Source organism: Gobio gobio, assembly GCF_949357685.1.
Source record: "Gobio gobio genome assembly, chromosome: 25".
Taxonomy (NCBI): domain Eukaryota; kingdom Metazoa; phylum Chordata; class Actinopteri; order Cypriniformes; family Gobionidae; genus Gobio; species Gobio gobio.
Window position 1 is genome coordinate 2,264,187 of NC_137121.1, and position 16,355 is coordinate 2,280,541.

Below are 16,355 nucleotides of genomic sequence, written 5' to 3' on the forward strand. Positions count from 1 at the left end.
GCAGATTTGTTTAACAGCGTGCCAGAAGAACACAATCCTGCCAAGTGTTTAGAGTGTGTGTGTGTGAGTGTTTGAGTGTCTGAGTGTAAGGGAGTGTGTGTGTGTGTGTGTGTGTGTGAGTGAGAGAGTGTAAGGGAGTGTGCGCGTGTGTGAGTGAGTGTGAGGGAGTTTGTGAGTGTTTGAGTGTGTGAGTGTAAGGGAGTGTGTGTGTGTGTGTGTGTGTGTGTGTGTGTGTGTGTGTGTGTGTGTGTGTGTGTGTGTGTGTGTGTGTGTGTGTGTGTGTGTGTGTGTGTGTGTGGCATGTTTTCGTGAAATATCAGGACACAAATGTGTATAATGACATGGGTATGACACAGGTATTACAAAAAGAGGGTGAAATATGAGGACGTTCCCCATGTCCTCACTTTTCAAAATGCTTATAAATCACACAGAACAAGGTTTTTTTCACAGAAAGTGAACTGCACAGTCTCCTGTGAGGGTTAGGTTTAGGGGCAGGGGCAGGGGCAGTGTGTGTGTGTGTGTGTGTGTGTGTGTGTGTGTGTGTGTGTGTGTGTGTGTGTGTGATGGGTAGGTTTAGGGGCAGGGGCAGTGTAAGGGGATAGAAAATACGGTTTGTACGGTATAAAAACCATTACGCCTATGGAATGTCCTCACATTTCACAAAAACAAACATGTGTGTGTGTGTGAGTGTTTGAGTGTTTGAGCGTGTGAGTGTAAGGGAGTGTGTGTGTGTGTGTGTGTGTGTGTGTGTGTGTGTGTGTGTGTGTGTGTGTGTGTGTGTGTGTGTGTGTGTGTGTGTGTGTGTGTGTGTGTGTGTGTGTGTGTGTGTGTGTGTGAGAGAGTGTTTGAGTGTGAGTGAGTGTGCATGTGTGTGTGCGTGTGTGTGTGTGTGTGTTTGTGTGTGTGTGTGTGTGTGTGTGTGTGTGTGTGTGTGTGTGTGTGTGTGTGTGTGTGTGTGTGTGTGTGTGTGTGTGTGTGTGTGTGTGAGAGTGAACGATAACTATATTAGCGTCCACACCAGCACACACACACACACACACAGTAATTGTTATAGTTATAGAAATCGTAATCATTATCGTTATAGTAATCGTTATAGTTATAGTAATCGTTATCGTTATAGTAATCATTATAGTTATAGTAATCGTTATAGTTATAGTAGTTATAGTAATTGTTAGTTATAGTAATCGTTAGTTATAGTAATCGTTATCGGTTTAGTAATCTTTATATTTATAGTAATCGTTATCGTTATAGTAATCGTTATATTTATAGTAATCGTTATAGTTATAGTAGTTATAGTAATCGTTATAGTTATAGTAGTTATAGTAATCGTTATATTTATAGTAATCGTTATAGTTATAGTAGTTATAGTAATCGTTATAGTTATAGTAATCGTTATAGTAATCTTTATCGTAATAGTAATCATTATAGTTATAGTAATCGTTATCGTTATAGTAATCGTTATAGTTATAGTAATCGTTATCGTTATAGTAATCATTATAGTTATAGTAATCGTTATAGTTATAGTAGTTATAGTAATTGTTAGTTATAGTAATCGTTAGTTATAGTAATCGTTATCGGTTTAGTAATCTTTATATTTATAGTAATCGTTATCGTTATAGTAATCGTTATATTTATAGTAATCGTTATAGTTATAGTAGTTATAGTAATCGTTATAGTTATAGTAGTTATAGTAATCGTTATATTTATAGTAATCGTTATAGTTATAGTAGTTATAGTAATCGTTATAGTTATAGTAATCGTTATAGTAATCTTTATCGTAATAGTAATCATTATAGTTATAGTAATCGTTATCGTTATAGTAATCGTTATAGTTATAATAATCGTTATCATTATAGTAATCGTTATAGTAATCGTTATCGTTATAGCAATCGTTATAGTAATCGTTATCGTTTTAATAATCATTGTAGTTATAGTTATAGTAATCATTATAGTTATATTAATCAATCGTTATAGTAATCGTTATAGTTATAGTAATCGTTGTAGTTATAGTTATAGTAATAGTTATAGTTATAGTAATCGTTTGTTGTAGTTATAATTATAGTAATCGTTATAGTTATAGTAATCAATTGTTATAGTAATCGTTATAGTTATAGTAATCGTTATAGTTATAGTAATCGCTATAGTTATAGTAGTATAGTTATAGTTATTGTTATAGTTATAGTAATCATTGTAGTAATCGTTATAGTAATCGTTATAGTAATCTTTATCGTTATAGTAATCGTTATAGTTATAGTAATCGTTATCGTTATAGTAATCGTTATCATTATAGTAATCGTTATCGTTATAGCAATCGTTATAGTAATCGTTATAGTAATCGTTATCGTTATAGTAATCATTATAGTTATAGTAATCGTTATCGTTATCGTTATCGTTATCGTTATCGTTATCGTTATTGTTATAGTAATCGTTATCGTTATCGTTATCATTATCATTATAGTAATCATTATAGTTATAGTAATCGTTATAGTTATTGTAATCGTTATAGTTTTAATAATCGTTGTAGTTATAGTTATAATAATCGTTATAGTTATATTAATCAATCGTTATAGTAATCGTTAGCCTATAGTTATAGTAATCGTTATAGTTATAGTAATCGTTGTAGTTATAGTTATAGTTATAGTAATAGTAATAGTAATATAGTAATAGTAATAGTAATAGTTATAGTTATAGTTATAGTAATCGTTGTGGTTATAGTTATAGTAATCGTTATAGTAATCGTTATAGTTATAGTAATCGTTATAGTTATAGTAATCATTGTAGTAATCGTTATAGTAATCGTTATAGTTATAGTAATCGTTATAGTTATAGTAATCGCTATAGTAGTATAGTTATAGTTATTGTTATAGTTATAGTAATCGTTGTAGTTATAGTAATCATTGTAGTAATCGTTATAGTTATAGTAATCATTATAGTTATAGTAATCGCTATAGTAGTATAGTTATAGTTATAGTAATCATTGTAGTAATCGTTATAGTTATAGTAATCGTTATAGTTATAGTAATCGCTATAGTAGTACAGTTATAGTTATTGTTATAGTTATAGTAATCATTGTAGTAATCGTTATAGTTATAGTTATAGTAATCGTGCTTGTTGTGAACGAGCCTGTACTCAGTGTTTCTGTCTTGTTTTCCAGTACAAATATCCAAACATTCTTAAATCAAGACACATTCACCCAACATCCATCTATTATCGACCCAGAGCACTTTAGAAACTGCTCTTTGATCTTAAGAAGTTTTTGTGTCTCTCTGAATCGTAGATGATCTTCCTCAAGAGCTCTTCCAGCGATCCGCTCAGAGTCACGGCTGGCTGGATGTTTAAAGCTGTCTGCGCTCGTTTACATATCGAAGGCTCTGACCCCCAGCTCAAAGGCCACAGTAAATAAGCGCTGTTAACATTACGGACACACCTTCCTGCTTTTGTGTGTTCGCTGTTTGAGCTTGTGTTAATGATTGACTCCGCTAAACGCTTCGGACACTGATTGTGCAACGATACAAGGCAGCTTTGCATGATTGTGCATCATATTATTGTCCAAATAAAGTAAAAATACCAAACCAGCTTTTTTCCACCAATTTAATTGAGTAAATATTGCTTTAATTAATTGCGTTGATTTTAATTCAGCAGTTGTGTTCATGCTTTAGCCATCATTAAATGAATAGTTACGTATTATAAATGATTAAATCATAATATATATATATATTTATGTCCTTAAGTATCTTCAAGCATTGAGCTAATTACTTAAGAATTATTATGCATTTTTATGAACTTATGAGTTAATATGGAAGGAAAATTATTTGTACCATTAAAAATGAATAAACCACTGGTTAATACAAAAAAAAAGGCAAAAAACTTGTTCCAATCCCAAACAACAGTATCTATAAGGTGAACCACTTTCCCCAGTGGCGCAAAAAGTGGGTATGCGCTATATGCGGCGCATAGGGGCGCAGCACCTTGGGGGCGCCAAAGCAATGGTATGCAAAAAAATATATTTTTGGTGGGGGGCGGGGGTATTTTCTATATGTAGCTGCTGTTGTGCGTTTCTAAATAATTTCTGTATTTCCACAATAATACAGTTAAGAACGCGCGCTATGAGTCGGACAAAACGCACATTATTATTAGTTTTATCTAGTTTTGTTAAAAAACGAATAAGACGGATGACATAAAATAGCTATACCCAAATTATAACAAATAAATAAAAGATATTTGGAAATTCCCCTTTAAAACAGGGAACCCTCAGTTTGTGTGTTTTTTTTTTTTTATTACCAAAAGTGATCTTGTGCTTGTGCCTCGGTTATTGTCCTGTCAATCATCTCGTTCGCGGCTATGATTACAGTTGCAGTAAAATTTTAATTCACCATCATCGGTTCCCATCCTTAGCCGATCTGCATGACAGTTCCATCAATACTAGATAAATGGGCCAGTGAAAAGGCACACCATGTTACAATTTAGTAGGAACTAAAGAGCGCTCTAGAATGTTTGGTAGCAACATTGTTACTAGTAGCTATTGGGCATCGAGAACTTCAGATTCTTTTCTTTCTTTTCGTTTCTTTATCAATGGGGGGTTTGCCAAAATTGTTGCTGTGTGATGTAGACCTTAAGAGGGACAAAACGTTATCATGATGTTCACACAAACACTGAAACGGCAAGAGCGACGTGCCTGACGAAGATGCTTCAAAATACATTTACTTGAGAAGACTTTATACTGATGTCATTTCGCTTTTTAAGTAAATGTGTCTTGATTTAAGAATGTTTCGATTTTCGAGGCACAAGACACAAATTCAGACGAAGAACATTATGTTTTGCCAGCCATTAGTCTTCACTGTATAAATTATACATCCTTATTAAAAAGTTATTCAATCAAGAGCAGTGAGTTATATTTTCTTTGTCCGTTGTTGTTTGATTAAAAACAGACAGCAACAGGAATATTAGGCTACTGTCACTTTAAGATATCTAATATACTGATACTGTACATAAGCTAGGGCTGGACGATATGACCTAAAATCAAAACCTTGATTAATTGAACACTTTAACTTGATTACGATTAATGAACAAATTTGTTGTGGTTTTTTTGTGGGGGGTTTTTTTGCCCTCATTGGTCACTGACAAAGTATGTACTGTAAATATGCTTGACTATTAAAGATTATATATATATATATATATATATATATATATAAATAAATTAGCGCTGTGAGAGTACAGTTATTTGAATGCATTAATGAAAGCAAGATTGCGTGTGCGAATAAGTCATACTGTCTCTTTAATAATTGTGAAGATGTGCGTTGTATGTAGTTACTTCAAAAGTAGAAAAATATGTGCTATAACCTTTGAGTTTCTAAGCTACTTTAGTGATAAATCACAGGACAGCGTTGACAATGAGTTTCTGTGTTTATGAGTGTTTGTGTGTATCAGCGCAGTAGCTTAAAGGGTAACTTCAGTGATTTAACATTAAGCTTTGTATCAGTAGAAACCCCGTAGTATATTTGAATTACGGTACTTTCCCGCCTCATATCCACCTGAGACGAGAGAATTATGCATTTTATTTCTGGAAAAAATCCTCCGATGACGCAAATATCGTCATTTTGCGTCATCTGAAGATGTTTTGGCCAGAGGCTAAAGACTACAGCCACTAGATGGAGCTGTTCCGCATGTTATCAACCCGCCCATCGGGGAGAGATCCCACTCACAGAATGAAAATGCGCTCGGCTGCTCGGCCTCGGGCATTCATAACGGAGCGCTGCAGAGCAAAGTGAGTGTTTCAACTTTTCAATTAATTCCTATGAAAGTTTAGCTTCCATATGCGATCAGAAAACGCGCCAGACTGGACACGCGCTGAGAAATACAGCCGCACTTACCTCAGCTCAGCTCTTCTCTCTCATGCTGAATGAAATCTGACTCCTGCTGTGTTTGTCCTGCGACTTTCGTTCGGCTCACCCACACTTTATTGAAAAGACACGTTCAGTTTTTAATTGCAGTGTTTATTCTCTAACTAAACAAAATTATTGAATTATTATGAAGATCAAAACAACATTGGGGGCGATGTACGGAGTGGCCTCGTAGGGCAGCGAAGCAAGTGCATTCTGGGAGTTGTTGTCTTTCATCCACATGAGACAAAAATACGTTGTCTGTCTTTTCTCAGTCAAGGCACCACATTCAAAAATAATTTCACATTTCAACTACATAAATGACACAGTTTAAATACACATTCATCTTCCTAGCGCTGAAGTGCCCCTTTAATATAATGATACGATGGTCTAAAATCGCTTTAATGTCCAAACTGGCAAGCCTTAAAACACATACAATTGACAAAAGTTTAGTGCAGACGCAAGTGAAAGTGATCAGGGCTTGCGCGTTGTCAGAGACACGGCGTGGATCGGCTCTGTGTCACACTAAAGTGCCATGTTTTCCAAATTCATGTTATTGAATGGTGTAAAATCGTTTTTTTTTTTTTTTTTTTTTTTTTTTTTTTTTTTATATTTTTTTTTTTATCTTATTTCCTATTTTTATCTTTTACTTGATTTATTTATAATTCTACTTATGTTAATACTTTTTATTCTAATTTTATTCTATTTCTATTTTAATTTCTTGTAACTGTTATTTGCACTGTCCATGGAGCGGACCTGTTTACATTTCACTGCCAGTTGTATATTGTGTATATAACTGTGTATGTGACAAATAAAACTCTTGAATCTTGAATCTTGAATCTTGTTTTAATGTTCAAACTGGCAAGCCTTTAAACACAAACAACTGACAACCTTTCGTTAGGACGCTGTCTGAGTGTGTTGACCATAGACTGTAATAAAATATGGGCGTAGTGTCCGTGACGTCACCCATAGGATTCTGAAGAGCAGTTTTGAAGCCTCAAAGTCGGCTGTCGCCATCTTGGCCGCGCGTCACTCCCGGATAACTGAAAATGGGCAAAGAGGCGGGATGTGGGCGGAGCTGAAGTGACGTGATGACTAACAGACAGCAGACAAACAGCTATCCACCTGTCACTCAAAGTAGCCACGCCCTTAATTATGCAGAACTTTAAGGCTTTATATAATGTAAACGAATGAGTTATAAATAAATTCACCCCCTCACAGTCGTCATGAAGGGCAACATTAGCCGTATAAACCAAAACCACAATTTGTCCCAGACTGTAAACATGTGTTCTTCTGCTGTAAAGTTGGGCATTTTAACATGAGCTCAGTGAGATTCTGCTCCCTTCTAGTGGCCAGTCCATGAACTGCAGTTTAAGTCACTTCCGTATTGACTTCAAGAGAAACTGCGGGAGGAGCTGCTTGGTGTTGACTCTGTGTTTGAGTTGGCCTCCGTGTTGCTTCCATGCCGCTGACTGGACAGGCGGAGTCACGTGACTACACACGCGGTATTATGTTTTTGAAGGGAAAAGTATTAACAGGATTAAAAACCGAAATAACCGACATGGGGAAATTACGTTGGTTAGAGGTACTTTTTCAACTGTTAATGCTCACTTAAGACATAACCGACTGTGTTTACTAGGATACTCGCTATTTTTTGACAATTTTGTGTGAATTTGTCCACTCAAAAACAAGAAGACATGAAAGAGAGCTCAGTTTAGTATTCACGGGCTAAATGAGCTCCCTTTTGCGTGTTCTTGCACTTGAATATTGACGTGATGATGCAGTGCTGGCCCTTCAACTGTCCTGAGCGTCATTCATGTTTGATCACTTGTTAGAATTCATCAAAATGTTACTGGCCGGCTGGTGAGTGACACCGTCTCATACACTCACCAACACAGATTTTTACTCGCATTTGGTGCTTGGCGAGTGTTAATGTTAGGCCCTGTATATAAGTCTCGAAGCGGGCGCCAGGCTTGACACCGTATTTATCCTTTTTTACTGTTCAGGAATATAAGAGCCCCAAGAGAGAGAGAGTTCTTGAGATTAAGTGTTCAGGATGGATGGGCTTTGGATGCACTTAATTTAAAGTGAAAAATGCTGAACCAGTGGGTCAAGTGAAAGGTTTAGCCAGTTAGTCAGATACCGGACGGCCTCTCCGAGCTGAGCCAGCAAGAAAATCAATCACTTTCCGAGGCCTGTAATGTAATTACGTTACTCCGCACAAGCTAATGGAATGAGATTCTGACGTGAGGGTTTATCTGGCGTTCTCTTCATCGGACGGTTTCAAGCAATGACAAAAAGGGCGTAATTTATGAGCCTCCAAACCTCCATACAGGTGTTCTCATGGTCGGAGATCAAGAGGTGCAGTCACCTGAAACCTGCGTTTCTCTTCGGATTAAGTCTCCCTTCGTCTTCCGTCCCAATTCCGATTCTCCATAGCGTAAGCCGTAAATTCCACGGCCCTCGGAATGCAAGAGCGGCCTGTCAATTCTCTTCCTATCCTTTCTGAGGTGAGTTCCCAGGCTTAGCCCTGAAGACAGATTTGCGATGCTGTCAAAACAACTATCCCGAGATCTAAACTTCCCACCCCTGTGGTCTTACTCAACCTGTGGGTTTAAGACGGGTGTGAAAGATTCCTGAAAGTGGATTTGTTGACAGTATGGCTCTCCTGGCCCTCAATCCTGATGGCCCTTCGCATCAGTGAAAGAAACACACAAAACTTAAAGAGCGAAGGGACGTCTCAGTCAATCAATCCTGCTGTTTGTAGATCTGTTGATCATTCATTGGTCATATTTACTCTCGGAGAGTGTGCTGAATAACCTACATGGGGCTAAATAAAGATTGTTTGCCATTGTACCTTCAGGAAAAGACTTGTTGAAAGAGCCATCAGTGTAAAAACATGATCATGCGTCAGTTCTGTCAGGGACTAATTTTAAACTTTACGTGAACTTCTCTCGAGTCAGTTTACAAGACACTAGACACTTTGAAGAGCCAGAGGGCACTTGTACAAAACTAGTGAAACAGTTTCACACAATTTAACCTCATTGGTTAATATAGCTGACCTGTGCCTGGAAACATTGGATTAGAGTAACTTTACACGGAGCTCACGACAGTCCAAGTGTGCAACATTTCGCTTCTTTCAAAGTACCAAACGTGTAGTGTCTATGATATTGAGTAAGTTTCCAGCCATCTTTTCTTCATTCATGTGTCATTTTTTCCTCGTGTGAAGACGTTTTCCATGGACTTGACCTGGACAAAACAGCCCCATTTTGTTCTCTTTAACTTCAATATTCATTCTTAACTGAAAAACTAAAGCGGAGTTGGGTTATAGGACGTTAATAATGACTCAAGCCTCCGCTAAAATTACATTTTGGAATTGGCAACAGAGGCTTGGGATTAAATGCTTAAGAAATTAGTCTAACACATAAGAGCGTTTTAAGGACAAGAATCTGACAAATGTCTTGAAATAAATCATCTGAGCAATGCTTTGAGGTGTGGTAACTGTAAGCGGAATAATTGACTCCAGGCCGTTGAATTATTGAAAATTAATGCACACCCGATGTGTTACGACATTACCACCTGTGAGCATTATTTTTCTAATATTTCAGTGGCCTGTCATCAATTATGACAATCATAAACACACCGGTTTGTGGCACAAAACTGCATTTACTGCAATTAGGTTTTTGTCTATTTATTAACCTATAGTGGCTAATGAATCTGGAAAAATTAATACCACTCAAACTGAGACTAAATAATTCTGCTCCGTGAAGTCTGAAGTAAGGAATGCTAGCAACTCTGGGATATTTTGAGTGCCACCGGATGAGATCTGCAATCGCTAACCTGGGTGTCTGTTTAAATCACTTTCACACGGCTACGCTTAACTTCTCATGAATTCCCATGCTAAACACAAAGCTAAAGATTTGCATGTAAATGCTATGTTAAAATGCTTACGTATATGTGCGTGGATTCAATCAAAAACTGGTAGCATGTGAAGGGCCGCTGGGGCCCCGGATATACTGTTTATATACGTTTCCACCCCACAGGCTTCAGACTCTGACGTCGGCCTGAACGTGTCTGCGCTCTCAGGTTTCAGTCTGACCAGCAGCTGCTGTATTCTCATTCAGGAGAGGTAGATGTCACCCACCGCTGATCCAGAATCAGTTCTTCTAGCTCACATTGTGACCCTTGTTAGGACAGATGGAGTTAAACTGGCTTGAGATCAGCTACGAGAAGATACAACCAAACTAATGCATTTCAGATGCATCTGGAGGGTCAGTTAAGGGTGATGCTGAACCTTTACATGCAAGTACTATTGCAGTAGGTGGCCACATTCATTCACCATGATATTGCAATGAAACTTCAAGAATACCATGTACTAGCATGATGCATGTCTAAATAACACCAGTGCATGTCCAAAAAATTATCACCATGCCACTTTTTAGTTAGTGAAATTACATTGCTAAAAAAAAGTTTAGAGGCACTGGTACCTGAAAGCCAATATGGAAAGAGGAATTTTCCCAAAAATTCATTCCAGGTCATGCCAATTCTTTCCAGGTTTCCTGGGCCATGTTTGGCAAATGACTTCATTGGATACTTACAACTCTATGGGCCAGATTTACTAACAGCTTGCGCCAGCGCAAAACCAGGATTTACTAAAGACACAGCGATAAATTAGCTCTGAAAAGGCATGGACAGAGTTATTTTTGTGGCTGAACTTATTGCATATACATTTGTAGGAGTTTTAGTTTACTGGGGTTTTTCATGCGCAGAACTTTCCATTCTCATCCGCGCTTTTTTGGAATTGCGCTCTAACGCTATTTTGCCCTGTTAAGTAAATCTGTCCCTAAATGCTGTTTTTCTTACTTACAGCTGAACTGTCAATTTTAGCCCCTGTGATTCATAGATTACAATAGCTATGTTTCCATCCAAAGTTACGAATTTAACGCAAAATTGGAATATTGCCTTAAACATTTGGAAATAAAGCAGCGTTACCATCCAGTGAACCGAAGAGAACAAAATCTTCACTTCCTGATAAACTGGCGATAAATATCCCTAAGAAAAATGGAAGTTGATGCAGTAGGGGAAGCCACTATATATAATAATGTTGGTATATATAAAAACGAAACGCAATAAATGTGGTTGTTAACTTGCTTTCTGAGGTGGATGCCTGGTGTTTGGGAACGCGGTCATGTAAGACATTTCTGGGAGGGAATTATACACTTTAGCCGCATTTCCACCGCAGGAACTTTTGATGACAGAGATCGACAACGAGATCGATCCGCTAATTGGTCCGGCTATGCCATCCCATCGCAAAGCACGTTTTTTTGATGTGCATCGAGGAATTTATTCCGAAATGTGTTTCTATCGTAGTTTATGCGCATGTTCTTATAGGATAAAAAAAAATTATCTGTTGAGCACATAGGTTTTTATGCACAATTCCAATCAGCGTTTTTTTAATGTGATATCCCAAAATAGCATAAAAATAGGTGGATGGAAACATAACTAATGAGTTTAGTAGGGGGTCGGCAGGGTTTCATGGGACTACAGCAATGCACAAGATAATCTGAAATAAGAAATATTTGAAGGACCATTTTTGAGTAGAGCCTTGCATTGTACATTATGAGTATTGTTGGCGGATTGCTTTTGTTCCACTTTTAGGTAAAAGCGTCTGCTAAATGCATAAAAGCAAACTTTCTCACAGTAGGTCAGAGGTGGTTAAAAGGTTTTCAGCCGTCTGTGAGCACAAAGAAATGAGCTCGACTAGCATTTGATCCCTAACCTGTAACTGCCCCACACCACTGGAGTAGCAGCAGAAAAGCATGCTGTTAAACACTAGCACACACTAACATTAACTATATCTAATAATGTGATTTCCACAGAGCCGTTTCCTTCATAATGGCACTTCTCCTGCTGACTGGAGTGTTTCACACAGTGTGGATTGGAAAGAGAAGGAATGTTGCTTCATTCCCTAGAGGCAACAGCCGAGACAACTGCTGCTCTATTTGCGAACTGCAACCAAAATAACAGGTTAGTGTATTGGTTGGGATTGGACCCAAGTGGCCAATCAGGGGCTAGAACAGGGGTCAGCGTCCATTAGAAGGGTCTAAGTGTTGCAAATGCAAGCAAAGGACCTGAGGGCTGGCTAAACATGGACTGTCTCTGACAATCTGATCCGGCCCTGATGGTGTTAGAGAGAACTTATTTAGAGAGGATGATTGTCTCTCAGATAGCTAACAGAGGCCAGAAATGTGATAAAAGCATCCCAATCTACATCTCTTGGGATTCATTGGCTGAATCCAAAATTGCCCCCTATACCCACAAATAGGGCATTTTTTTAAAGGACAGCCATTGGAAGTGATGTCCGAAACCATTGTGGAGGTTATCGAGTGCACTCATTATATCCCACATTGCACTGCGATAATGGTGTCCGAACTCGCTCACTCGTTTCCATTCACTCCTTCAAGTGAACTGTGGACAAATATAGGGATTGAGGGTTTAGGGGGTGATTTCGGATTCAGCCATTGTTTAATTAGCCATGTATGAAAAGCTCTTCGGCCTGCAATTGTTATAAGTTACAGATGTATGCTTCTAAATAAGAATGTTTTACCTTTCGGCATCAATGATTACGTCCATGTCGGAGTGCAGATGAGATTCGGCTGTAATCCCTCGACACTGGTACTTTACTCACCAAATAACATGTCACCGAAGGTCAATTTTTAAATGTAAATCTGTCAGATTTTGACTGTATTTTCTGTTATGATGGACAAAATCTTTGGCTCTGTTTCCAAACCTAGTGAGACACATTGCTATCTACTGTTTACATAGCCAGCATCCTACTTAAGCTGAAATTTCAGAGCAGAAATTGAATTATTCCAATAGGAATCAGCACAATTGGGAGTTTCCCACATGGATTTCGTTGATTTTCAAGTTGGTCGATTGAATTTACCAGGTTGACCAACGCAACGTTGCTTGGTCTTTGTGAGCTTCATATATCGTCACACTATTGATGAAACAAATGGATCTCTTTTTGCCTGCAAACTTAACTGAAATGGAACTCTACCTGTGTATTATTCTAAGCAGCATTTCACTGATGAATTGCAATGCATTTTGGAAATGCTTTCTCCAGATAAACCTATTGACCTACATGACATGCTGCCTCAGAAATTGGCCAAAAAAGATAATTGGAAAGCAAAAAGCTGCTTATCTTTCGGAAATGCCTTCAATAGGTTTAGGTGGAACGTGTGCAAATGCAGACAATCAAAGCAGGAGATTTTCTCTGGAGGAAACCTTTAAAACACATCTGACCCCCAAACATAAATCCCCAGGTTGTCAGGAAGACCAAATCTCGGCTGTTTAGGGGAATTAAGCATATTTATCCTCTTGTGGTCTTGCCTTGGATATCAAAGGCTGCAAAATGGGTGATGAACTCAGTATTTACATTTTATATGTTGATGTGTACATATCAATAATGGATGTACATGACTGCATGTTTAGAGAGTGCGGAGCCAAACTCTTTCATTGCAGTAATTTCGGGTGCACCTCACCTGAACCACTTTGTGGGACTGAAAATTATGGTTAGGGCTCCGGTATCTGCTTACATAGGACATTTAGACTACTTCACCAAATCAAAGAAAAGCCTGTATCCATTTGTCTGAACTTGGAGACCCTGTGTGCTGAAAGACGTCCAGGAACACAAGCCAAACCACGTAAACTACACAAGCCAAAGCTTAAGACTGTGTCGCGCTAAGAATTCTCCATTGTATCTGGCCATGTACACGATTCCATGACCACCTATGGTGTCTTGTCATCTCGAATATATTCGTCTGCAAACTTTTCATTTATTATTGTTTGCTAAGGCAACCCCTAGGACTAAAGGTGCTCTTGCTCTGCCAAATTTCATGGCAATTTCAATAGGAATATGCACGATTGGGGGTTTTGTGTGAGGGTGAAAATGTCCCCATGGTCAGCGAATGGTCTACATACATCTCTACACTACTGACACTAGACCTTTTTGCATGCTAAATTTCTCAAGTTTAGTGTGTGCATCATCTTGCAGAGTTTGTGACATGAATAATTCCTTGTTCAGAAACCTGATCCAAATCGAGAGGCTTGAGGTTGGAGCAGTAAACAGCATTAATGCACATGACAACCCTGCTTACTGGTCAAAGGCAGTTTGCTGATCCAGCAAAAGCTCCCCTCGGGAAATGAAGCACTTTGTTGGAGACATCTAATATGCGTCTAAATCAGGATCAAACCATATATTTAAGCATTGAATGGGCCAATAGCCCAGCCCAGCTAATATCTTTAATGAGTCTCTCTCTTATTGTTGTAGAACAAACCCAACCCAACCTTGGCTGCCAGTTAAAAGCAGGATTACTCAACTAATCCCTGGAGAAGTGTTGGGCCGCCCTCCCCCGTCTTCTTCTGCTGGAGCGTTTTACAGGTGTCTGCCTGCATTTGCATTGAGTATCTGCTGATGCAGACCTAAAACGTGAAGCACATAATGTAACATTTACAAAGAAAACCACAATATGTGCTGGGGAAACCGATTTGGGATTTCATTGGCGTTGCAACAATTAGGCGAACACTTAAGCCTTGTTTATACTCGCCGCGGCCGCAAGAGCGCGAGGGTGCGCGCGGCAAAAATGACGTCAACGCGGAGGGGGCGGTCTCGCGCGATGGCTCCGCAAGACCCCACTTCGCCTGGCGGTGCGCAGCGCATTTTTTGTAACTCCGCGCGCACCTCCGCATCCGAAGATGTACGATTTTGAGGCGACTTTGTCCGAGCTGGTGCGTCAGTACCGGCACATTTATGACCATTCCATGAGGGATCATCGCGACAGCCAGATGGCACAGAATTCATGGAAAGTTTGCATTGATGGCCATCCATCCGTCCAACCATCCATTCCTTTTGTGAATAGGACTTTAGAATACATTTGCATTAAGCACCCAGTTTGCACTTGTCTTAAGTAACTGCTTACATTTTCAAAATGAGCCTACACTAACTGAAATAGAACCTTTGATAAAATAAGGCATGTTTTATAAAAAGTAACTGTACAAAGAGGCTTCATTTAGTACATTAGTTTACAAGACACTTTCTGCAGCATTTATTGTGCTTGTTTAGTGTTAATTTCAGAATGTACAAACAAAATCAGAAATTAGTTGTCATCTTCAGTTAATGCACTGTGAACTAATATAGTTAAAATATAGTGTGTGTGTATATATATATATATATATATATATATATATATATATATATATATATATATATATATATATATATATATATATATATATATATAGTATAAAAATATCAATATAGTGTATGCATGTTTTCACATCCATCTATTTTGTTCTAATGTCGACCAATGCCACGCTTTCAGTTTTATGGTTTTATTACAAACACTGTGATAACTTATACATGAAAGTGAAAAATATATTTTAAAGCACAAAGCAAACACACAAGATTTAACACTTTTTTTTTTTTTTTACTTTGATTGGCAACATTACTGTATACATCCCCTTCTGATGACAGTCCTGTACTTGTACTGCGATCAACGAAACTGTGGTCGAGCCCAACTTGTAACTGTAGGCAACACATTTTTGGTTACTGCCAGACGCAAGAACACGTAGTGTGACGGCCAGTCTCTCTTGTAAAGTTACGGGGCTCATGTGGGTTCGTTTATGTTCCACGAACGGCTTGCGGGACGCCCTGTTCACCTGTTCCGGTAAAATACTTCTTCGCTCCTGCTTTCGACGGATTTAAGAACAATTACTCCAAGTCGCCCCCTGTCGTTTCACAGAATACTACAACGGCGCGCGCGTCGACTATAAACGCCTCGTCCGTTTGGGGGAGGAGCGCGCGCAGTTTGCGGAGCTCGCGCTGCGGAGCCAGGCGCGAGTATAACAGGGCCTTTACGCATACAGTACTCAAAGCAAGGCCGTGTTTACACCTGGTATTGAGATACGTTTTGGTTGATCGGATCACAAGTAGAGACACGAGGGAGACATTCCCGTTTACACCTGCTGTTTTAATCCGTCTCTTTTGTCCACGTTCAGCCACTTCTGTCCTGATTTCTTCCAGGGGAGGGTCTATGGGACAAATGTATGTTTTTTTTTTTTTTTCAGATCTTTCGATTTAATGGACAAAATAAGCTTGCACAATTTACACATGAATGCCACCGGAGATGACGGAAAAACATCCAGAGAGCATTGGCTTTTGTTTCTGCTCTGAAAGCCGCAAGGCTACGCTATGTGTGTGTGTTAGAAATCAGAAACGGCGAGAGAACATTGTGATTGGTACGTTTTCCAGACTTGGGTAAGGTGACCAGATTTCTGAAATGGAAACCGGGGACATTTCCTATTTGAGTAGTCAAAATATCACTAAAAATCTAATTGGGTATTATCTATTAATTAAAAAACGGGGACAATTTGTTTTGTTTTTGCCGTTGTTGAAAATTAACCAGGGTTTTATTA